We start from the raw sequence: 23,955 nt of genomic DNA on the forward strand, positions 1-23,955 counted from the left end.
CCCCTTCTTCTAGACCTGTATATGCATGTCCATCCTGTTACCCTGGTGGTCCGCCCTGTTTTAGTTCGTCTCACAGTCAAAATTCTGAGGTTGAGTACTGCCTTATATGTTGTTCAGATGATGGTGTTCCCTTCACTTTCTTTGGTGCGGTTATGTTTGTAATACAGTAGGCGCTGCAATATTCGGGTCATGACCAGTGCTTGCATGAGTCTTACCATTTCTTTTTCTCTTTTTCTTGCGTTGCTCTCAGTTGGGCGTTTTATTTGTGGGCATTTCATTAAATAATTCCGGTTGTTGGCGATTGAGAGTCCGACACAACCGCTTGTCCCAAGAGGAACGCCGAGCTTTCTTGCAAGACTGTTCTCTGGGAGGACGTCAGTACCTATTTTTATGGTGAGTTTTAGCTTGGCCGCGTGGCGCTATCTGTCGTTTGCCAAGCGGAGCATGCAGCGGAGGCGGAACCGTAGAAATATGGAAAAGTATTTTGAAAACATCCGTCATTAGACGCTATGCAGTCGGCTCTATTTTAGTTATTTTCTGCTTATAATCATGCCTTCCTTCATTTCTGAGAGACCGGTGTTAACCCTTTGCCCCATGCTTTAGTTAGGTCATGCAATGATGGTGCCGTTAAGATCAGCTGGAAAACACGTCAAAGTGGCTCAGTGGGTAAGACCTTGAGCTACCGATCCCAAGGACACGGGTTCGGTTCCCGGCCGCGGCGGCTGCTTGCCTCATGGAAGCAGAAAACAAAAAGGCCATTGTGTTGCGATTTCGGCGCACGTAAGATCCTAAGTGGTCTAAATTCATCCGGAGACATCTGCTACGTCGTACCTCGTAGCCCACGTGTAGATTCGGGGAATGAATTACCGGAAATAGTATGGTTTGATTCCCGGCCGCGGCGGCCGCTTTTCTGATGGAGGCGAAAAGCAAAAACGCCCGTGTGTACGAGATTTCGGCGCACGTTAAAGATCCCCAGGTGGTCAAAATTAATCCGGAGCCCTCCACTACGGCGCGCCTCGTCGCCTGCGTTGCGTCGGCGCGTTAAACCCTACAATCAATCAAATCAACCGGAAATAGTATTTTTTATCTTCGGGTGAAACACGCTTTGGTGTGATGGCGTAAGTTTCGGACACAGATGGCGACCGTGTCTGCCGGGTATGCTACCACCGACTGGGCATAGAACAAATTTCAGGGCGCAGGCGCAGCACCTGCTGAAAACGCGTGTCCTTTCCTTCGTATCCGACGTTGTATCATTGTCCTCCTTTCCAAACTTCTGTTACCGTTGCGCCACATTACACATACAGCGGAGCCCTCGAATCTCGCTGCCTCAGTCGTAGCTTCGGCGTGGCAGCGGTGACGTATTTCCGTGGACGCCTGATGAGCACAGCTGATAGTGGATGGCTATGAGCCACGGGGAAATCGAAAAATGAGCCTAATAACGCTATCGCGTTAAAAATAGACGCCATCCCGCCTGCGAAAGTGGATGTCCAGCGCAGCTGTTGTAAACCACTATGCATGCTGATGAGGGAGGGTATTAAATGTTTTTCGTTGTCTCGGCGGCGTTGTCGCTTGCACTCGGCTTCTCTGGCGGCAAATGCTGTGCCTTGGCGCATGCGCTCGGCGTCTTCGGCGAGAATTGATGTGTCCTGCCTAGCCTGACCCACGCACTAGCCTATGGGTGACGTCGAACACCCTCCCCTTTCGAGAGCAGCTGCAAACGTAATTTTTACCAGAACGCATGGGAGGGGGGATGTCCCTCTGTTTATTGGTGCCTTATCATCCATCATGCGGTTTCTATGCTTGTTGCGTGATTTTTTTACAGGAATACTGAGTTCTATGCTGCACGCATGATTAGCCTGACGCATGCGCTAGGCGTCTCGAGCGAGAACACCTGGGTCCTGCCTTTGGTTTGTGTTTACGACTGGAATTTTTCCGACCACCGAGAAGGTAACTGTAGCTTCCCTGTAAAAGACAGCCGTGACCACGGGTTGTATAGTGCGCTAAGGACAGTGAAATGCTATGCCTGGCAATAGCAGGGCGTGCGGGTGCCGCCGATTCACTCGTTCGTCAAGCTCTAGCTCTCTCTGCGCAGTAATGAATAAAACAGTGCGTTTCATTTGTTTTTTTTTATTGAATTTGATCATGTGACCCACCAGCTTACTAGGAGTAGTGTGGACAAAGGCAGTGCATTGGGTTTTTGTAATGAAGAGACATGTACTTTCCTCTAGTGTTGCTGTTACACCAAACTAATACGGAAGGAAGGAACACTACACGAATCGCAGGGAGGTTAACCAGGTTACTGTCCGGTTGGCTGCCCAACCCAAATTAATAACTCGTATTTTATTGCCTCACGTAAAACAAATATGGGACGTTATTTTTATGCTATTTTATCTCCCACATAAAAAGGGTCAAAATTATTATTTATGTCGCTAACAAACAGTATTCAACCACGCCTCATGCGTTAATGCGCCTGTGGCGTATCCATAGGGATTTCACGCAACCGTAAGTCCGTGAAATTTTTTGCCCTAATTCAGGGTGATGGCAGCCGTCAGCTGCAAGGTGTTACCTAAACGCACTTGACTTTTACACAGACTGAAGTTGCCAATGTGTGACGTATACGTTCCCACCAACTGTTTATAATACGTCACGTTTTCTCAGCCAAAACAAAGTGGACGTGGCCTACAAGGCATATTGTTGTCGAATAGCACAAACAAGCGTACGTTGTGATATTTGTTGCATTTATTCTAGTATTTCAATGCGGGCCGAGAATTATGCATCTTAGCGAGAAAAAAAGTTGCGTTTTAGAAGTTAGGTCAGTAAACATAACAAAACGTCAGAATGATGAAAGCACGCACCGCCACTTTGTCTGCCGGAAGCGCGTGACAAAATTGAAAGGGAATCACACAAAGCTTCCGGCGAATTCATGCATTCACGGAGAATTCAGGAATTCGAGAATAGGACCCCAAGTTACTAAGTTTTGCATTGTTGCCGTTATTTTAGGTGAAGAAAAGATAAATTTTTACGTATGGCCTGGACAAAATACCAGCACTCGCGGTCAAGCGAAGTTGACGGGCGCATAATTTTTCTGCTCTTGATTTGCACAGGAGCTGCGCCTTGGTTATGTTGGATGGACACCGCAAACGGAAATGTCTTCTCGCGCATGCTCAAGTGCAACCTCAAAATAACTGCGAAACGGGAAAAAGTTAGTACTTGCGTTTTCGGGAAAGTTAAAGTTATTAGGAACTTATTGGGTGATATGCAGAAGAATCGCAGATGAATTGTAAAAGGAAGAACTTAAGTAATCGTCCCGGCCACGCGAGAAACACAATTTTCAAGTTTCCTATTTCTACGGCATGTTTTGATTTTCTAACCATGCAAACTTCACTTTTACGGGCTTTCCTCTCTTACAACGGAGGTTTTTACAGCCGCTATAACGTTCTAAGCGAAGCCAATAGCAAATCTAATTCAAATATTTACTGTGCTGCGTAAGTCCTATCCTGGCGTGCGATAGCAGCGCTTGTTACCGCTTTGCCCTACGAGCTCAACCTCGATAGCTGAATATGCGCTTCCTACATGACTTATTCCATTCGACTGTAGCCAACCTACTAATACACAATTTTGGTTTGCTTCGCCAAGAGCATCAGAGCACCTTCTGCGTCGCAAGGAGTGTTGTGGGAGCGAGTTTTCAACTCCGAATTCCTGTCTAAAAGGAACATCCGGTTATGTGAAATGACATTGTACGGCATTACGAGCTGCCCAATATTTCGGAAAAGACAAGGTTGTACATTATTGGGTCCTTTTAAAGAAATTACGGAGCGTTTTGAGTTACGAGAAACAAATAAACGTATGCGAAACATATAAAAAACTGCTAAATCGAAACTCCCGCACATTAGATCGCCGGTTCTACGGTCGCCAAGAAGGTACCCTTGCCGTCTTGGCGGCCGTCTATAATGGCTGGCAGGGGTCGAAGCTACTCGAGCACAGACGATTTGTTTTTGGTCCTCGTTTGGATTGTTCCGTTACTTACGGGGACATGCTCTATACTGAGAAAACCTGTCCGCGACGCAGAACAACCACGTCGGTGCATCTTAAGCCAGCTCTCCGCTGAGGCCCTTGCTCTTTAGGCTGGTCACTAAGCTAATCGTCCGTACACATGTTCACGCGAGAGGGACACGTAGGGTGTTTCGTTTTAGTAAGGGTGGTGCAGGGGCTCATGAACTCTCCTTCCCAAGAATAGGGCGAATGAGGGAGAGGGGTCGAAGTGTTTTTACAGCGTATAGACCCCTTCTAAAAAGCATGCATTTCTGCGTCAAAAAACGACGATGGTTGAACACGAACTTTCCTGGTAAGAGATTCTTCTTTTGTCGTCAAAGTTTTCCAAACCGCTTCGACCATGTTCAAACGAAGAATTGGATAGACTCCGGCTTCATCACGTGAGGGACCCAAGGTCAGTTCGGGCCCCCGGAAGCGTTTTTTTTGTCTCATGTAGAACACGTGCTCTGGGGATGCCCATCGTTACAGAGGGGCCCGAATAGCTGCACCGAAGAAGAGTGCAGCCCTGCGCTACGAAGCTTCCACTTTCACGTCAGTTGTGGGCGGTCCAGAGAGCCGACGATGCGGCCGTGTAGCTTGGACTTCCCGTCCCAAAGTGGGAGCGCCCCGCGGCTTCAACATCCCCCTGAAGAGGGGGACATCGGAGTCTCTCAGGACCATCAATAAATCTTCTCGTCTGTCTGTCTGTCTGTCTGTCTGTCTGTCTGTCTGTCTGTCTGTCTGTCTGTCTGTCTGTCTGCCACTTGAGCGTTTTCGCGTTACAGACGCAACACTAAAGCTTCGCTTTAAAGAGCACAGTGGGGATATATGTAGATTTACGGTCCAGGCATTTTCATGTATAGCAGCGAAAGCATGCTCGCTCCGGCAGGGACGCGCAGTGCCTCGTGTCGGCGTCAGATTGGTTGCACTCCTTACTCACTAAACAGCGACGTAGAATGCGTACTCTCAGTAACATTGCATCGACCTTCCCAGGTGTAAAGCTGGGGCTCGAATTGAGGGAACAGCATTCATCCAGCCGTAAAACATGAAAATTCTAGTCCGGGCGTGGCACGAGCTCTCCCCTCACCACGAAAGCAAAATAGAAAACGCCCGGTGTACTAGTCAAGTCAAGGCGGTAGCGAGTTCGACGAACCGAGGTACACGGGGCAGTCACCGCTGCTGGCGGCCTGGCAGCGGCGCGCGAACGGCCTCGGCCCCGTGGAATTTGCCGAACCAAGCGCCCTCATCGACGGTCGACCTGCTTCGAAAAGAACCTGACGTCTCGAAAGTGCGGCCGCGTTTGCCCACTCGCGTGGGAAGTGTACGTATTCCGCTCTAGCCGCGGCGCGTTATGTCTCGCCGCAACAGGTTCTCCACCTGCTTCGCTAATGAATAGACACCGACTGGGGCGTTGATAAGCGGTGGCGATGAGCTTCGTTGTCCTGCCCGCACTCCGCAGAGCCATCCTCTTCTGGCCGGGCTCGCTTCCCTGCGGCCGCGTTGAACCCAAATGCGCGCCTTCCGCGTGCGTGCGAGCAGCGTGCCGCGCCACATGGCGATATATACGGGAGTGCGTAGACGGTCTGCCAAGTCGCATCACTGCGGCTAGCAAGGGGTGTCATGGCAGACCCGCGTTATCACGATGACAGCTGGAGCAATTCCTTGCGGGCAAGGGAGAGAAACTGGCCACGCTCAACAATCCTCTTGCACCCGTGGTTCTGCTTTACTGCGGCTCTCATGAATTATCGTTGGCAACATTCAAAAAGAGACATAATAGGCCAATGTCGAGGCCCACGATGCTATCTCACCTGAGAAAGGCAGCTTGCGAGCCGACGGAATGCAAGTTTGGAGTTTCGAAATGCAGGGATCAAATAGTACAGGTCTGTTCTACGCGCACCATTATTCTTCCAGGTTCTTCATTTGAACGCAGCCCTTCATGGGCCGCGTGGCAAAGCTGACACAGAGGATGTTCTTAGAGGTGCGCTTACTCGTAAAGATACTCGTGTTTCGGCATCAACAGAATTTACCGGGAGACATATTGTTGCGCTCGAACGGGTAAAGCGGGCTAATGGCGAGGCCCATCCCACGAGTTGACTCGAAAAGCATGCTCAGAGCTGAGACATTGCGCAATGCGCCGACGATGTCCTGCATCGGGCAATCATTCTGGCGGGGTTCCCGTTGAATAAATTCACACGTCGGGATTCATCCATCGTCAAATGGGCTCTCTTGAACGACACCGCGATTGGCCGTTTCGGAGAAGAGTGGCGAGCAGAACTGTGGGGAAATTTCAGAGTAAGCACCACATGCGTCTGAGGAGAAAATCTGACTGAAGAGAACACAGCAGAAACAAAGTTGGAGAAGACATCGATGTCTGGGTATTACGATGTGCTACGCTATAGCGTTACTCCGACTCCCAGGGAGAGTTTTGGAATGGTATTGCTGCATTTACAAAGAAGCACGGAGGTCCTCAGTCCTTCTGTGGCTGACGATGTGACAGTGAAGAGTTACCCCTGCGGGGTGTTGGTCGGTTTGAGCGAGAAGGTGCCAGTGTCAGTGTTTCAAAGTGTTTATTCTCTAATGCCTAAGACGGACTGAAGGTTTCTGCTGCTTGTGATGGTAGAGAGGGGGTAAAAAGCTTTGTGGGGAAAAGTAGAATTAGGAAAAGAGGGTAAAGAGATGTTAGACGTGAAATTTTATGTCTGGGCCTTAGGTAACGCAGCTCCATCCCTTTCCCTCCCAATGTGCCCGCGCTGAACCTGAGGTAACGAGCAGGTTCTAGCTTCCTCCCACGTTTCGATGGAAGTGGAATATGTACTGTTGGAGTTATTCTCCTCTGAGCATAGTTCTGTACATGCCTAGGTTACGTGGAAGAGGGTGGATGTTCCCCGAGTTTAGCGAAGGTTTATGTTAATGTATGATGTTCCCACCGAACATCTTCGCCTTCATTTATTTGCAATACTTGTGTTAGTTTATCCTCCACAGAGTTTGCCATTCTCTGGAATTAACTTAGACACCCTCGTAGCACGGGGGAAGATCCTGTTTCTAGGCGTAAGATTACGAGACATTCTCAACGTTTTTCGGGGAGGGGAGTGCTCTAGTCGTGGCTGCAAGGTGCACGGCATTCTTGATCGCGTGCGTCTTAGTCGGGGCTTCGTTTTCTTCCGGACCCTTGTGCCCGAGTGTCCAGGTTACGTTAACTTTCTTCATTGTGGATGTGAGTATCTTACTGAAGCGTTTATGTATTTTCTACAGCCGTCATCCGAGGTCTAGCGCATGCGTAAGGCCAGGCAGGACCCAGTAGTTCTCCCCGAGACGCCGAGCGCATCAGTCAGGAGCCAGCATTTGCAACCAGAAAAGCCGAGTGCAAGTGACAAGCACGCCGCAACGACGAGGAACATTTCATACCATCCCCCATCAGCATGTGTAATGGTTTACAGCAGCTGCGCCGGACATACACTATCGCAGGGCGGGATTGCGTCCATGGTTTTTTTAAAAGTCTGTGAACATGAACTCCCAAGTTTGTACGTTTGTTTGAAGCGCGAGGCAATTCATATTGCGAGGCACGGGAAAACACCGGTCGAGGTGTGTGTGCTATTAGCATGCGGCCACCACCAAGTTCACATGCTGTTCAAAACATAGATTCAGACATGAAGCTTATGATCACTTGGATACGCGTATCTTGAGCAGATTAGTTAGCAATGCCAATATCAAAGCATGAAAAAGACCACAATCCTTGGATATATATTTTGAGTAGATATTTTGCAATTGGCAACGTTTTGAGGATCAGTGGAGTCTTAAAGGTTTACAGCTGCGGGACCCACGTATAGCGCTCGCACCCAGCTATCTTTGCGGCGTCAGCTTCGTCCAGCTTCTCGGTGCAGCGGTACAGTCATCGAGAAGAGTGACCGCCTTCCATTCTTTATTTCACTTCTTTTCTGTCACCGAAATGTGGACCCCGCATATACTAGGGGCTCAAGCTTAGCTGCTCGTCGACTATCACGAAATGAAAAGACATGAATTTTCCTATTTCTGGCAAAGTACATCGTATTTTGGCGAGAACGTTAACTATGCAAACCAAAAGTGAAAAGTTTAAGCTAGTATATAAAAGATGCTGGTGCAAAATAGCAAGATATGATATTGTGTCCAGAAACTAGCCGGTGTTGTATGATATAACCTTTCGCTGCGACATCTTTCGGGTCAGTCCGGATAGAGTTCATTAGCGCAGGCAGTAATTGTTCCCCTCGCCACCCGAGTGCATCACAGTGATGCCGATGTTGATGTTTAGAGGTGCTGTCTACTCAACTATTCCGTCGCTCCAGTAATTACAATGAAATTCAAATGCAGTCCTAGCAGCCTACGCTGTTTATACTTTATTCGCAGTGTTATTTATGTAAAGGAAGTGAATTGTATTATGATATCAACTCTTAAACTTGGGGGAACTCCTTTAAGCCCTTTTCCTTCTTCTTGACAGGCCTCACCAATACGAATTGATATAAAGCCATGATCCGCTTTGGGAGTGTACAAATTCCAAGGTGGCTTTGTTCAATATCACTACGTGGAAATTTCATCGGCACAGCCCCAATATTGCTGCCGTCTGTATCGTTGTGCGGTGTGTGTGTACGTCCAAGTCTGTGCGTATGCGTGCACACGTTTTGTGCGCCTGCATGCATGTGCGTGTGTTAGTGTGTTAAAGAACTGTACGTGTGTGTGTGCATATAATTGTGTGCCTGCGTGAGTATGCGTACTCACCGAACAGGATTTATGATTTCGCTCAGAAGGTGGTCCTACACCACGCTTAATTATAAAAGCTACCAGAGTCCCCCTGCCCGCGTTCTACTTTTCGCGATTCCCTGCTTGACTGTCTGAATATCTAGTTAGCGACGGTGGTCAATGGTATATTAAAAACAGGACTCGAGAAAACGTGAAACCGTTAGATTCGATGGATAGTCGGATCCGCTTACATATATCGAACTCACATACTTAGAATTAATTCTGTATTGCATACTCTGAATATCTTGTCGGAAATCGTTGTTTAATGATAATTTCGCATGTCAAAGTCCCCGTTACATCAAAATATATCCTGATCGGTTTATTAGGGCGAAAGCCTTATGCCCCTGTCACACGGGCACTTTCAATCCGGATTGAAGCAAAGCGCGGTGACTTTTCGAGTGCGCTCTCCGCACCGCCGCTGCTACACGGCACGTTTCAATCCCGATTGTGAAGTTGCACCGGTGGCACTCATGGACGCAGGCGGCGCTAAAAATGTTCTTCGTGGCCGGCGCCTTGTAACTTTGCCCCGACGTAGTAGGTACACGTAATTATATACATGTTACTACACGCTTATTTGGGTCAAGTTATTTGATACAATTTATGCCGTTAGTTAAAATTGTCAATTTCTGTGCCTTAGTCAGCGGGGAGGAGAGTATCGCCGCTTTCGTTCGATCGCGCTTGGAAACCTCAATCGCGCTTGGGGAACCAGGATTTAGTTCGAGCGTGATCGGGCTCGATCGCGATTGGAAGTGCAGTCTAGCAGCGTCCGATCCGGATTGAAGTCGATCCGTATCGACTCAATCGGGATTGGAAAAACCCGCGTGACAGAGGTATTAAATGTCTAATCAAACACGAAAACTGACCGTCGTCGTGAGTGGCATCAACATGATTGTACCAAAATGACTGCCACTGTATATAAAGCGAAACTTAAAAAAATTCAGTGCCCTTCTTCTCTGTGAAGGACTACCAGCGAAGCTGGGTGCACTCGACGGAGTGCACGAAGCAAAACAAGCTTGTTTGTAAGTTGCGATTGAGCATACTTCATAGCCAATTATTTAGGTGAAACTTGCAAGGAATCGAGCTTTATTCTAGCGGGCAAACATGGGGCTGTCTGTTTCCCTCTGGTGTTGTAGCCATCTCAGTGTTTGTGTAACACACAGACCCAAACGATCGACCACGAAAGACAGCAGTCTGGTCATCGAGCCGTAGGACGTCAACGTTGATATCTCCCAGCAGCAGAAGTGGCATGTCATCGGTAAGCGCATCACGCCTGGCGGTGTTATGAGCCATTTCTCCGCTTCGTAGCGCAATCCTTGGCTCCAAAAACGCTTGTCATGAAGTCCACGTTCTGCGTTCGTACTTTGAACTGCAGGAACGGCAAAAATATCGAAGGAAGACACTGGTCGCTCTTGGCGGTGGGGGATCTGCAAAAGCCGCCAAATCGAACTTATGCAGACGAAACCTTGCACAGTGGGTGTTGCACGAGTTCTTGTTTCAAAAAGGGAACGCCTGCAGCATGGCACCCGACAGTGCAAAGTAATTCACAGGATTATTAACAGCCGAGCTGTTTGAGCTTGAGCTTGGTCCGGTGGCGTTCGCAAACAAGCATCAAGAAAAAAACTGCGCAGCCTGTAAAGGGTGCACAACCGCAGATAGGGTATTATAACAGGGAACCCGACTTTCGCGCCTATTCGAGTGAGAGCACGAAGAACATATGCGTATGTACACCCTTTATTATACCATTTTAAAGGTGATAGCCTTGTTTGGGCTCCTAAAACCCCAAAAATAACGGCACCGCTTGCACTATTGGTGCAAGGCTGGAGAACTTGGCGAGCATCGGGTCGGCCTATCTTCTTCCCCCCTGGGATCCGCTGTCAGTGTCGGAGACTGAACGGAATGGCCTCGTAAAATCCTGCCGGCTTAACCTATCCTCCCCCATCAATATTTTCCTAACTTAACTAGAAGGTCGCAAAACCTAACAAAACTTAGCAAAGCCTAGCAATACCAAGCAAAATATTAAAAAAAAAACGGAAAAAGTCAGGTATACACCTAGCACCGGTGTTGCTACCCTTGCACGAATAGTGCAAGCTACGCCAATCTTTGCTTTTTGTGCGGTCACTTCGTGACCCAAGTGACTGCAGAAAAAAAAATCACTGGATTTCTCTCGCCTCTTGGGGGGTATGCTGCAGACCTGGCATTTTTTGAAACCAGAATTCTTGCAACACCGACTGCGTATGGCTCCCTCAGTATAGTTTTGAACTTGCGGCTTCTGCAGCACCCTCACCTAACCCTGCTCAACTGAAGTTCACCGTTGCGAACCGGGGTAGCGAATTCGAAATGAACCGTGGTTGGTGTCGTGCCGGTGCAGTCGTGACAACAAAGTTGAAGGAGAAGAAAACTTGATGTACAAGTATTAACATCTCGATCTCAGTGAACAGGCAGTGCGCTCCTACGAGCGCGGAATTAAATAAGCACGTTGTTTTCGTCCCCTTGGATACTTTCTTTCCGCTGCGGTCAAGAGCGTACCAATAACAAAAGCTTATGGCGCTGAAATGGACGCCCTGTGAACATGTCGAGTGTCAGGGACAATTCTTAAATTTGCCAGAAAACGAGTGTTTGGTCCAAAACCAGGTCTTTACAAACTAGTAAGCTGGCGCAATGTCACCCCATCTCTAGATGACGTTCCTGAAGCGCACTTATTGCGGTTCCCAAACAACTTCTTATGAATCGCGTTCGTTGTGGTTCCTAAATTACTCACTCTGTTCTCATAGTGTCGTCTCCACTTCAACGTGAGTTTGGTACCCCTAAGCCGCAGAGTTGGCGTGCTAAAGTGAACGCTTTAAGGGCCGTGAACAAGCATTTTTTTAACCATGTTCAACTAAATCTTGCTCCCGTATCCTCTTTGCTCCCATGTCCACCAATTAAGCCATTGGCCTCCTTGCTAGAATAAAGTCATCCAGTCCACTATGCTGGCACTAGACCACGCTTCCTGCAGGCTGCGTGGACAACCCGCCCCATATGACAACAGTCATTTTCCGAAAAATGACAACTAGCCAGGATGTTTCTGTTCACGACGGCTTGTCACATGGTCCGAACCTCTGCGGAGTACTCGTGGTCGCAACATTGCGTATTTAAACCTTAAAGATCCTCCTTGGTCATATACTGACATCGCAAGGCTGCACTTCCCGCCTTGAAAGAGCAGTTTCTTCCGGACCCGAATTACTTCAGCGAATAGTGCTCCAGTTGCATTTCAACTGTGTGTTGCCTTCTCAATGCCCTTAGTTCACCCGAATCGCTAGCAAACTAGCTAGTACCGAGCGATTCTGTATATATAGCTGTCCAAGACAGCCGCCCGCAAAGAGCCGTTTGTCACAGTTTCCTGCCACCTTCGGGCTATTTTCGCACCGACCCCGTCGTGTCCGTCTTCACAGCGTCTCCATTCAAAGTCGCGCTGTCGTGTCCAGAATTCTGCGTTTCTTGGTTCAGGAGGAAGATCATAGCTGTTAGTAATATTGACGAGTGTAACGGGAAAACCTGCCTTAAAAACCAAAAACAGTTAGGAACTGTTAAGGTTAATAACACTGTCTAGTAGAATATCCGTTTGAAACTGATATCAAGTAAAACACATCATTGGGTGAGTTGGCATTTCGCTTAGAAAAAAAAGTTTGAGGCCACAGGACCCATGGAGAAAGAAATAGGACAATTTCTTTGGGATCAAGAAGACGGCAAAACAAGCGGTCTTCCCGGGCGCTTGTCCTGCAGTCCTCTTTATTTGTCGTTCTGTGCTTTGCACTCGAACTGTTTTAGAGAAAGGTAACTGTTTCCGCGAACTGTTCCTTTGGTAGTTTACGTGCTATTATTAGGCCTTATTCTTTCTAAGAAGTTTCTGTTAAAAGATCGATAACACCAAGCGGAGCTTTCTGGAGCAATGGCGATTCAGTGTTTGGAATGAAGAATATTCTGGTAAATTTCATTTAATGGCCTCCGAAAAGGCCATACAGGTCAATGGCACGCGAAAACCCGATGGAAGCATGAACTTCAAATTGACTTCAAACGAGTTGCACGAACTGACAGTAAGAATCAGTGCTGCATTTTCGCCTCCATTCCTGCGAAGCTGTAAACGACACCCACGACGATTACCTATGCGGTGTCACTTGAATTCACATACGTGGCTCTAAAAGAGTGAAACCAGAGACCCTGCCACCCGTTACCTGCGATTCGCGGGGGTGGCGTCCTGAACGCGGCAGCGTCGGTAAAAAATTAAACGGAGATGAGCGTCTTTCGAAGAGTGAGGAGGAGGGCGTCACGCGCGGCTATGGTGTCATCCCTCTCAATGCTTCCCCCTCGCTCTTTTTTTTTATATGTCGCCTACAAAAAGCGCCCGCCCAATACCCAGACGCTGAATCCCAACCACCGTCTGTCTCAGCGTCTCCACGTGTGGACGTAGGTTAATCTCGCTCCGCTTCTCTTCGGGCCCATGCTCGATCCCTGGCAGTGCCAGTTGTTTATGTAGCCAGGGTGTAGCCAGTAGCCAATAGTACCCTGGGATGTTTCTTTGTGTAGCCAGTAGTAGCCTGGGAGTTTTCTGCTGCCGCGGAAACAAAAAGTTCCTTGGCTGGTCAGAGGTAACCTGCTTCGCTGCAAAAAAAAAAAAAAAAAAAAAAAAAAAAGGCAGGGCGAAAGCGGAGTTCCATCAACTGACTTCTCGTCCGTGTCAAGCAAGGACGTTAGAAGTTTAAGCGAAGTTGCGATCAAGAAAGAGGTGACGCAAAGTACCAGTAGTGCTGCTGAGGAAACGGCACTGTCGTACCAGAATGACGTCAGAACGCCGAATATTCAGAAGTGTACTACGCTGGATAATATTTCCGGCGGTCAACTTGGCTTTGATTGGTTGATTGTTTGATTGATTGATAATGGTATCCTCTTTATATCGGGGCGGTGATTTGTGCCATCGCACCAAAGAAGCTAATGTATATGTTGTACTACTATAAATTTTTACGCTGCTCTCAGTGGTAGGCCCAAATTAAATTTCGCCCGTTACAGCAGCGCTAGAATTACTGTACACGACTCCCATATCGAATGAGAGTTGAGCGTTCATACGAATTTTGAGTACCACCGTCGCGCGGGAAAGCCACTCGTCAAACATGCAGGAGCCACTGCGCCAGTTGCCGCGGCGGGGTGAAGTCGGTGCGTGCGTGTGCAGCCGGCTGCTGCGCGAGGAAGCCACAGCCGTTGACCTGTGCTCAACTGGAAAAGAGTTCCGTGCGCTGCACTGAAGCGGGCTTTCCTGTCACGGTGAGACCGCCAGCGCGGCGGCTCGTGAGCGTGAGACGCACAACACTGGCCAAGCCGCGCATACAAAGGGCGCCATCTTTACAATACTGGCTTACTCTTTACAATACCGATACTCTTGTAAGCAACTGGCGATACGGTGTTGCCATACGGCCCTCGTACGTGTTGAAGTGCAGTTCCGGGATCCAACTTAAGCAGTAGAGCTTCGAGCTGGCAGAAAGCAGAATATTTTTTGCTCCAATCGCTTGTTTTATCTAAAAAAGTTCCCCGAAAAAATTACCCGCACTTTTTTTTTTAAATAAGCAACATACTTCAGTATATTCTCGGTCGCTTTAGGCGTAAGACGCAGCGTATATCACCTCGTTTTATTGACAGGTCAGCATCACGGAGCAAATGCCTCATCTCCGCGTTTTAAGTAGGCGGCAAAAAAATATCGTTTCCTGCGCTGGCGAATAAAGACCCATGTGCGGAAGCGGCTCACAAGAGTGAGATTGGAGAAGGGATGACAGCAAAAACGCATTCATAGCGAACGCAGTTTTTGGAGGGAACACGCGTAGGGCATGGGCGCGGGTACCAAAGTAAACTGGTTGCTTGAATCTCGACCCCGAATCAAGGCAAGCCGTGGTGCCTTTGCAGGAGTGAGACAAAGGCGAGACAGGAGAAAAACCAAGAAGAGAAGCTCTGAAGAAAAAGCGGAAGTAGAGCCCTGTTTATGTGAACGCCGTCATTATAGAAACGGTGGGCACTTCGATCCTTGCCCGGCCTCGCGCCATTTGTCAGTTATTCTTTTTGTTGTTGTTTCCCGTTTGCTCCTTGTGTCCACTTCAGAATCTCCCCCCCCCCCCCCCCCCCCCCCTGGCCTTCTCAACAAGATGTGTGCAGAGCTCTGAAGAACGAACCAATGCTGAGTGTGTACGCAGCGGCTGGGTCACATGGGGACGGGAAGGAGGTAGACAGACCCTTTTACGTCTTGCATGTGCTGCTTATCAGCATTGTATAAAATATTTAGGAGGAGCCCGGGAGCGGAAAAGGCCTTTCGGAAGCCGGCTGAGCCGGACGTTTCTCCGTCGCTGCGCACCTCGCTCTTCTTATCGCTGCCCTCCATCGGAGCGATAGGAGCGTCGAAAAGCGAGCGTGGAGACAGCGACTGAACGGGCGCTTGCATCGGGAACCCCTCTTTTATTGCGGGCTGCTCTTCTTCTTAGCTCCGACAGGTGCACGCGAAGCGCCGACAGCGCACAGTGCGTATACATACGAGGGAGTGCGCACTGGGAGAACCGGCACTGCTAGTGCAGGATTGCCAGTTGAAGAACTCGTAGCGAACGGTATAGTGCCGGCGCGCCGTCTTTGATGTTGCTGCCGTCTATACACGGAAGGCCAGGCCAGGGATCCGTTAGTCCTCGCCTGCACCGCGGGGTAGACTCTCGTAAAAATCACGAGTATTTCATGTGCTATGTTCCGGATACTGTTTGATGGCTGTTCCATGAGTCTCATGGGAGATTACATGCCGAAACCCCTGAGCATAGCTCGCTTATTGTACATTTGCGCCCACGAAATCAAAGTGGTGTGTGAAAAGGGGCATGGTAAGGATGACGTGACCGCATAACTTACGGGCTTTCGCAGATGGAGATTGTAAAAATAGAAAGGTAAACCAGGTCAGTGCATGGTCCCCACACAACAACTAAGCCTGGCAGTGTGCCGAAATTTCAATATCGACAGTTCGTAGACCTGGACAAGAAGAGAGCGGATTGGGTCAGGGAACAAACACGTATTAAGGATATATTAGTACAAATTAAGAAGAAGAAATGGACGTCGGCAGGGCATGTAATGCGAAGGCAAGAAAACTGTTGGTCATTAAGGGTAACAGAGTGGATTCCTAGAGAAGGCAAGAGTTGCAGGGGGCGGCAGAAAGTTAGATGGGCTGATGAGATCAAGAAGTTTGCGGGGATAAATTGGTCGCAGTTAGCACAGGACCGGGGAAATTGGAGATTAAAGGGACACTGAAGTGATTTGTAAACAATGCGGGATTACGAGCGCAAACTGTAGTCCGAAGTCCCTGGGCCCTGTTTCGACCACTCTGTGCGCGTTTACGCGAATTTATTTAGTAGAAAAATCAATTCGAAAATGCTGTACTCCTCTCTTTACGCTCGCCCATTTTCTGTGGTGTTTTAGTGTGACGTCAGCAGGAGAGGAGCTGACAATTGGCTGCGCTACTGCACGGCTCGCCGACCTTCCGTGACCGAGTCAGTCGGCCCACCGTTTAGTCCGCCGGCCGGCGACGGGTCGTCGCAATTCGTTCGATCAGTTGAAACTAAGCCACAACACGTTTGGGAATGGAAGAATGCGCCTTTCTTTACTTCGTTAGTTTGTACACTGTATCTAGCTCCAAGTCAAGGTCGCTTTACACAGGCGCAGCACAAGCGCACATGCGACGCTTCGCTGACTGGTACGCCAGTAGGAAAATATAAGGCCTCTTGAAGGGGGAGAAGAGTGAGCGAAGTCAATATAGGTACTAAGGAAATAAAATCAACTGATATTTTTACCGTACAGCGTAAAACTAGGGTGCGGAAAGCACTTTTTTGCGCTGGGCGAACAAGCAGAGCGGTCAAGAGCACGACTACGCATCTGCGAACGCTTTCCCGTCTACAAAGTGCAATTGCTAGACGTGAGCTATTGTGGAAACTCGGGGGACGCTTACTGCACGAGCGCAATACAACAAATAGTCACCTAAGCTGCTTGAAATACTAAAACTAAATAAAAGTGTAAACTGGTTATACATTATATACCTAATATTTTCCTTTGCCGCCAGCGTCTGGTGCGCTAGCTATGTCACCGCAAGTGTTATGCCGGTCACTAGTTCGAATCGCCGCGGGTACATGCTTTTTTTTTTCTTATGAGTTCACTTTTTCGTTTTTTGCCGATGTTTTCTATACTGAGTTCACCTTTTTTTGGGCCGCAACGTTCATTGCTCCACGAACTAGTCCACAGAACTCGCGCAGGCTGGCACTGCCGCGCTAGCGAGTTCTCGTTGGCGTGCTGTTGCCAGCACCGACTGCTTGCGGGCAGTGGGCACAGGCCAGAATCAACAGACCCTTGGCCTGGTGCGAACACCCTTTTTACGGTACAGGCATGAGCGAGGCAAGCTCCAAATATGAGGGAAAAGCGCATGCATTTGAGCGTCTGCGGGGACGCGGAGGGCGTTCATGCACTGCGTAGGCCTCAGACAGTGAATGCTACGATTCCAAGCCGTCCTGGGAGGCTTATCTTATGCATTTTACAGCCGACAACATGGCAGAAGCGCGGTATTACGATAACTGGGATATTGAGAATGCCCATCCAACGACGCCATCGAACGTCAAACATGTTGTTTTACAGACGGAAACCGAAACCGAAGCTTGTTTGATTGCTAACCTTGGGCATCGTCCAATCACGGCGCCCCCTCCTCCCAACGTCACAGCTTAGTTTGTGCGGCCGCCGCAAACCGCGCATGGTAGTTTTTCTTCTTTCGCGCTTTGTAAAATAATTAGCGATTTGTCAACCGGATAAACGATGAAAAGTGTGCTAATTTGATTCAGTCTACGCAGTGCAAGCAAAAACGGGAGCTTGACAAATTCACTTCAGTGTCCCTTTAAAGGAGCCATGACGAGAAAACAAAAGTTTGTTTTATTCGAAAGATTAGGTGTTTCATAGTACCCTAAGCGCTTTCTCGGAAGCAAATGATGCTTTATTCACTGAGAAATAAGGCAATTTAAGCCAAAATTTTAAATCTTCCGCTAAATTGCACATTTCGTGACGTGAACAATGGCGTCATTCGAGCCGGTCCATGAAGCAGATACTTAGTATGTCGACTCCATATAGCACCCACACGCGGGAATCAAAGAGGAACCGGAACTCGTGCCAAAACCGAGACGGCGGCCATTTTAAAAATACTAGTAAAACCTAGTGCACCCGCAGCCCTAGTCATGGAATCGCCCGATCTGGAGAACAAAACTCTCGCCGAGAAGCTCGGGCTTGCATTTAACAACCTCACACCACTTGAACGCTCAATGTTTCTAAGTGCACGAGCGGCAGGAGTTGTGGGATACGCGGATGCACCGGAAAGTGACCATTCCGCGATTGCCACAACGGACGAACGCCCAGCCGTCGGCACCGCTGCCTCGTCAGCCCCGTCGCGACGGACGAATACAGACTGGTAGCGTATTTTTCTTACGGTTAATAATAGTTCAATTTCAGTAGCAGTATCGCTTATGCCAGTTGGCTGGTGTCGGGTATGGAAAGCCGTTCGCGCGAGCTCTCTGCTTCGACCAGAAAGATACGAGCGTCAATGCGCGGTGTGTACGGCATTTTTTCCCCCAAGGTCAGAGCGCTTTGACGGCGATTTGACGAAGTCGGCGACGAGCGCCAGCATGTCCCAGGAGTGAGCTAACGTAAGGGTCCCTGCCGTAATCACTTCCTCGGAAATGAAGCGAGAACACTCGTACTTCCTTTAGCTCTCTTTTTCCTCCGTTTGCAAAGTTCACAAAACGTAGCCACTTGCTTCGCCGAGGTTCGTCGTTGGGCAGCACACGAAAGGAGATCTCCTCACCGGCAGGGATGTCGCACTCCCTCGACGATTTGCCCGTACTACATGGGCATTTAAAATCGTAGCAACGAAATTTCATTGTAAAGCACTCCAACAAACTGAAGTTTTCAGTGGTTGTAAACTGGAAACGAGCTCCTAACAATAGCAGCAAACCAACACCATTCCGAAACTGCGACGACTGTCACTATCTCGTCGCTGCTTGCTGTTCCTTACTCCTCTCGTTTCTTTTTTTACCTTTGCTGGTTGGCGATATGACGGCCAACCTCCTGTGAAGGGATTACGATACCAAGCAAGGTCGTGGCTGTGCGTGCTGGGACGGTTCGTTGGCCCCGAAGAGCCTCGAACCCGAAAATTAGTCTGCGTGACGGTGGCGACGGTGAGATGTCGAGTTCGGCTGGCGGTAGTTTCGTACGCATTGGCGTACACGCTTGCGTGTTTATTCGGAACTTCAACCGTTTATTCCATCGTTCTTAGTGTCATAAAAGGAATGTGCAGTATGTTTAACGGGCATATAGCTCACTATGCAATCTGGTAAGCCCTGCCTAACTTGCGTTTGCTTTTGCCGGCCTCCGCCAATCGCAGAGCATTCTCGTGGGACATCATAGGTTCTGTTGCGGGAAATGAGCTGGTGGGTCGCATGGTCATTCCCTTTTAGGGGCGAAGCTCCTTAAGGCGTGGGTCTGTCCATCCTCGACGTATGTATGTAGCCACCTCTAGTTTAGTTCTTGGATTGTTTACTAGATGGCGTGGCTACCTCTAGTTTAGTTCTTGGATTGTTTACTAGATGGCGGGGAGCGTTGTAATAAAATCCGTTCGCTGTTGGCGCGCGCTCGGAGTCACCCGATGGATAAGGCTGCAGATGTGCGAGCCCGCGAGGCAGAAGCGCTCCGTGAAGCTGCGCGACGCCGCCGCCAAGATCCTGCCGTACGAGAGCGGGAGGCCGAAGCGTGTCGTCTGGCTGCGCGACGACGCCGCCAAGATCCCAGCGTTCGAGAACGAGAGGCCCAAGCGTCACGGCAACGGCGCGAGGACTCTGCCGTACGCGAAGCGGCACGGCTGCGGCGCGAAGAGGATCTCCAAAACGTCAGAGAACGGGAAGCGGCGAGAAAGCGCGCGTATCGGCAGGCAGACCCGGATGCAGTGAGAGCTCGTGAGGCGTCTGCAAAACGCATGAGGCGAGCTCAGCCCCAAGGTGCCGACGCGCGGTTTAAGCGAGACTTTCTAGACGTTACGTTCGGACACAGGTGTAGTGGGCGAACTTTCACTGAAGAGTCACGGTTTTACCGATGATTTCCCCTCAGGAGCTTCGCCCACTCATCATCATTCACCCCGTGGATATGCTGTGAATTTTTTTCCTAATTATGTAGCTTATTTGAGCGAAATTTGTGTTAAAAGTGGTGTCAGTATGATTCTAAGGAGGCAATCTTTCGAATGAACCAAACTTGTGCTTCATGGCTCCTTTAAGGGGAGAGGCCTTTGCCCTGCAGCGGGCATGGATAGGCTGGTGGTGGTTATGATGATGACGATGATAAGGAGGATGATGGGTTGGTAGATATTGCATACAGGGGAGCTCTGGGAAACTGAATGAGACGTTACCGGCCGAGCTTTCGGTTAGCCAACTTGAGTCACACCGCGATCGCTTAATTGGGGGGCCCTAGCTAGACGGAACTGTGGCCTAGGGATTGTGCTCCTGGCTTCATTATATAGATTGTTCTCCTGAGGTGCTATAGTCCACCAGAATGTACACCCATCCCACTCACCGAATCACCATGTGCCGTAATTTTCACAACTCGGACACTTGGAGTTGTGAAAACATTTATGCGCGTTCCTGATCGAAGGAAGTCGGGTATGAAGAGCATACCTTGGTGAACTCAAGCAACTCCTTCCACGTACATTCGTGAAGCTGAATTCAGCTCACGCCGATCTCCTAGTTTGGGAAACCCTTCAGCGGCCCTACAGCCTGTTGCAGAAAAGAAACTGAAAGTCCTACCTAAGCGCCCCGTGCTAACCTTAGCGGGATTTTCATGCATCTCGACTTTTGTAATTAAAGTGACATACTGGGTACAGTAGAGGCAGGATTATGAACGAAATCTAACACTAATATAGTTTCCAACGATATTCACAGGATGCGCTACGAGTTCTAGACTATGAAAGTTCCACCATCCTGGAAAAACGCATATCAGATATAACTCACAGCAAGGGTGAATTGAAGAGCTTAAGTATTTCAGAATCATCAGCCTGCTCTGTTTATAAAGGAATTAATGCAGCGCCTACGTGGCAGTGCATATTTCCATCGACAGCAAGTACAGGCTGCGCTGTCGAAAGTTCACTCAGTAATGGACCACTTCAATGACGTCTACCCGGCGATCTATACCTTCGAATAGCACTGCTGTGAATGGGCGTAGTAGATTACGAAAATAGGGTGATTCAGCCGAAAGCACAGCAGTAATGAAAGAATTGGGAGGTCGAGGAGTTCAGAATGCTTCCAAAGATTTCTTGGAGGACATATACAAGGGCTGTACGAGCACAATGATCTTCCACAAAAATAGCGAGAAGTTCTCTGTAAGTGCCTTATAGAAATATTAAATGTATGCTAATAAGAAAACGCCCGTTATGCCCATAAATGAGCCTTAACTTAAAAAAAAAATTCATAGAACGGTTGCCCGCCGCAACAATGTTGGGGCACCTGCACAGGGAACAGGCGCAGAGTTTCGAGGAATGGTTAATTTGATTACCTGGGAGTGTGCGGCGAACAGGGAAGTGTGCAGGGGACTACTTAGAAGTGGGGCTAGATTCATTCGTTGGCTGATTGAATAGTAGCTATAAAACAGCAAGTTTGGTTTCATGCTTTTCCGAAAGAAAAAGTTACGCTCTTTCCCGTTCAACAATTTTGTGACATCCAACTCACGTCGTGTAGCTAGAGCCATCCCACAAGCTTGAAAAAATTTATTGAGTGTAGTTTGTTTTTGTTAGCCTCAGTTTCTAAAGGAATAGGTCAGCCTATACGCTATGTTCAATTCGTCGATAAGGTTATAAAGGTGTTGCGTTAAACGATTGATTGCAATAAGCAGAACGTGTGAAGAGGACACTGAAGAGAATTTGTCCATTTTTTATAGGCGATAACATTGCGAAGTTAGACCTGGACCACCTCTTATATCTCCGTCAAGGGAAACTGTATTGCCATAAGCATTATGTTTTTCACTTATGCCAGACTTCAACCTGATCGGGTAATTGAACAATTTATCATAGCTTTATTCGGTGTTTCAATAAGCTGATTCGGTACCCCTAATACTTGTTTCGTTCCGCATGCTGTCGTTGCTCGTTTGGCATCCTTGCCGACCGCTTCCAGAGGCGCATGCGCAGAAACGCAAAAAAGTGTTCTCGAATATCGTGGACTGCTGCCGAGTCCCTTATTTCGACGGCGCTTAGCAGATTTATAGCCGTGCCCCACAATGTAGATCAAATGTCATTTTGCTTAAAGGTGTTTCCTTGAAAGTGCAATACTAAAGCCAAAATTATGAACGCTGGCATACACACTACGCGAAAACTGTATATATATCTCATCTATCATTCCCCGACCATTAGTATGACTTGTACACTCTTGATACGGCGCCATGTGAAGGTCATACCATAAAAAGACCTCTGTTGTAATTGTTATTGTAAAAACTACATTCGAACGCAATGACATCGAAACCGTCCCGTGAATTTTATAGCGTTGTCAGCTTACACGTCGAGAGCATGAAAGCCAATGGTTTGTATTTTAATTCACAATTAGTTTGCAGTGGTGACACCTAGCAACACTTTGTTTCGAAATAAAACCATTCGTGACTCTGACTCAACTGCGTTGGAATTGCCATTAAAACGTACCTGCTACAATTACTAACCTCCTTGGGTTTCCGGGGCACAAAAGTTCTTATATAATCTTGAAAAATGGCGTTAGACAGCGTGCAGACGTTCTAGGGTTGAGGGACGTTCATGAGTGTGAGGGATGCGAATACTGGGAGCACACGCAATATTTAGACGAATGACCTCGCCAGCACAATACCTAGAGGTCATTGCATCCACGTTCACTTAGAATTACAAACGGACCCAGACGTGCGTGCATTTTTTTTTCTTGTCGATTTATTGAGCTCACAGAATTGTAGCGTCCGCTAATGCTCGGAACCGCGAGGACTTTCATTTCCGGGTTCATGCGCGACAAGCAAGCTAAGTCACACAGACGACCGCGGCGGCTGCGGGGAGACGATTTAATTTAGGTCTGTGACACACCATTTGTGGAAGCTGCGACCAGCGAGCAATTTCCGTTGGCGTCAGAGTCCCGGGCGGCTTTCAGCGCTCGTGGCCTGCAGTGGGCGCCATTTATTTTCCTCCTTAGTTTCTCGCCCCGCCCCCTCCTCTTCTCCGGAGCTGTGCAATGGTTAAGGACTTCTTGAGTAATTAGAGGGAAGTATCAGTCGAGGAAGTCAAAGCTAACCAGTCTTTCGGGTGGTTCTTCTGGTGGTTTATCCTTTGCGGTAGATTGCTATATCATTTTCATGGTGGGCATCCGCGAAATTTCACCTACAAAGGAATGATACATCTTAAGCAAATTCTAATAGTATCCTGCAAACTTCCCACCTGTTTGAGCCGAGTCGCACCGGCTTTATTATTTAAGGAAACGGAATATTCGCTGGCTGTCTCTTCATACAGGACGTACAAGGCGGTATTGCGCTCGTGGATTCTTTGAAGTTGCAAATATACTTAATGTCAGATTATGTGATTATCTGCGAAATCCTAACCCCGAAGCTAGAATGATGCGATGTCAGCTCTTGTGAATGCGTTACGCCAAAAACACATTTCACCCGACAATATACCGCTACAAGCGGCTGTTAGTCTGATGCTTTGTCCGAAATCAAATTTCTTCCGCATGTTAAATGATATTTCTATTTTTACAATTGGTTAATGTGGACGTCATACTAATGACAATAACTTGTAGTTTCAGCAGGGGGAGAAGGCTCTCGAAGCAGCCCTAATTTATTAAACACAAAGGAGATACCCTCAACGTTGCAAACGGTAGTACTCGGTTACGGCCTAGCGGATTCGATCGGAATCCGCAGCATTTAAAAAAACCCGCCGAAAGTATACTGATAGTTGCGAAACATTGAGCCACCGATTGTTTAACTCAAAATGAAAATTCCGAAGTTTAATAACATGAAGCTTATTTTTTACAGCACAGCGGCAAGGAAGAAGAAGAAAAAGAAGAAGAAGAAGAAGAAGAAGAAGAAGAAGAAGAAGAAGAA

The sequence above is a fragment of the Haemaphysalis longicornis genome, unplaced genomic scaffold (assembly GCF_048455015.1).
Source record: "Haemaphysalis longicornis isolate Haplotype H1 unplaced genomic scaffold, Haemaphysalis longicornis Haplotype H1 scaffold_1, whole genome shotgun sequence".
Lineage (NCBI taxonomy): Eukaryota > Metazoa > Arthropoda > Arachnida > Ixodida > Ixodidae > Haemaphysalis > Haemaphysalis longicornis.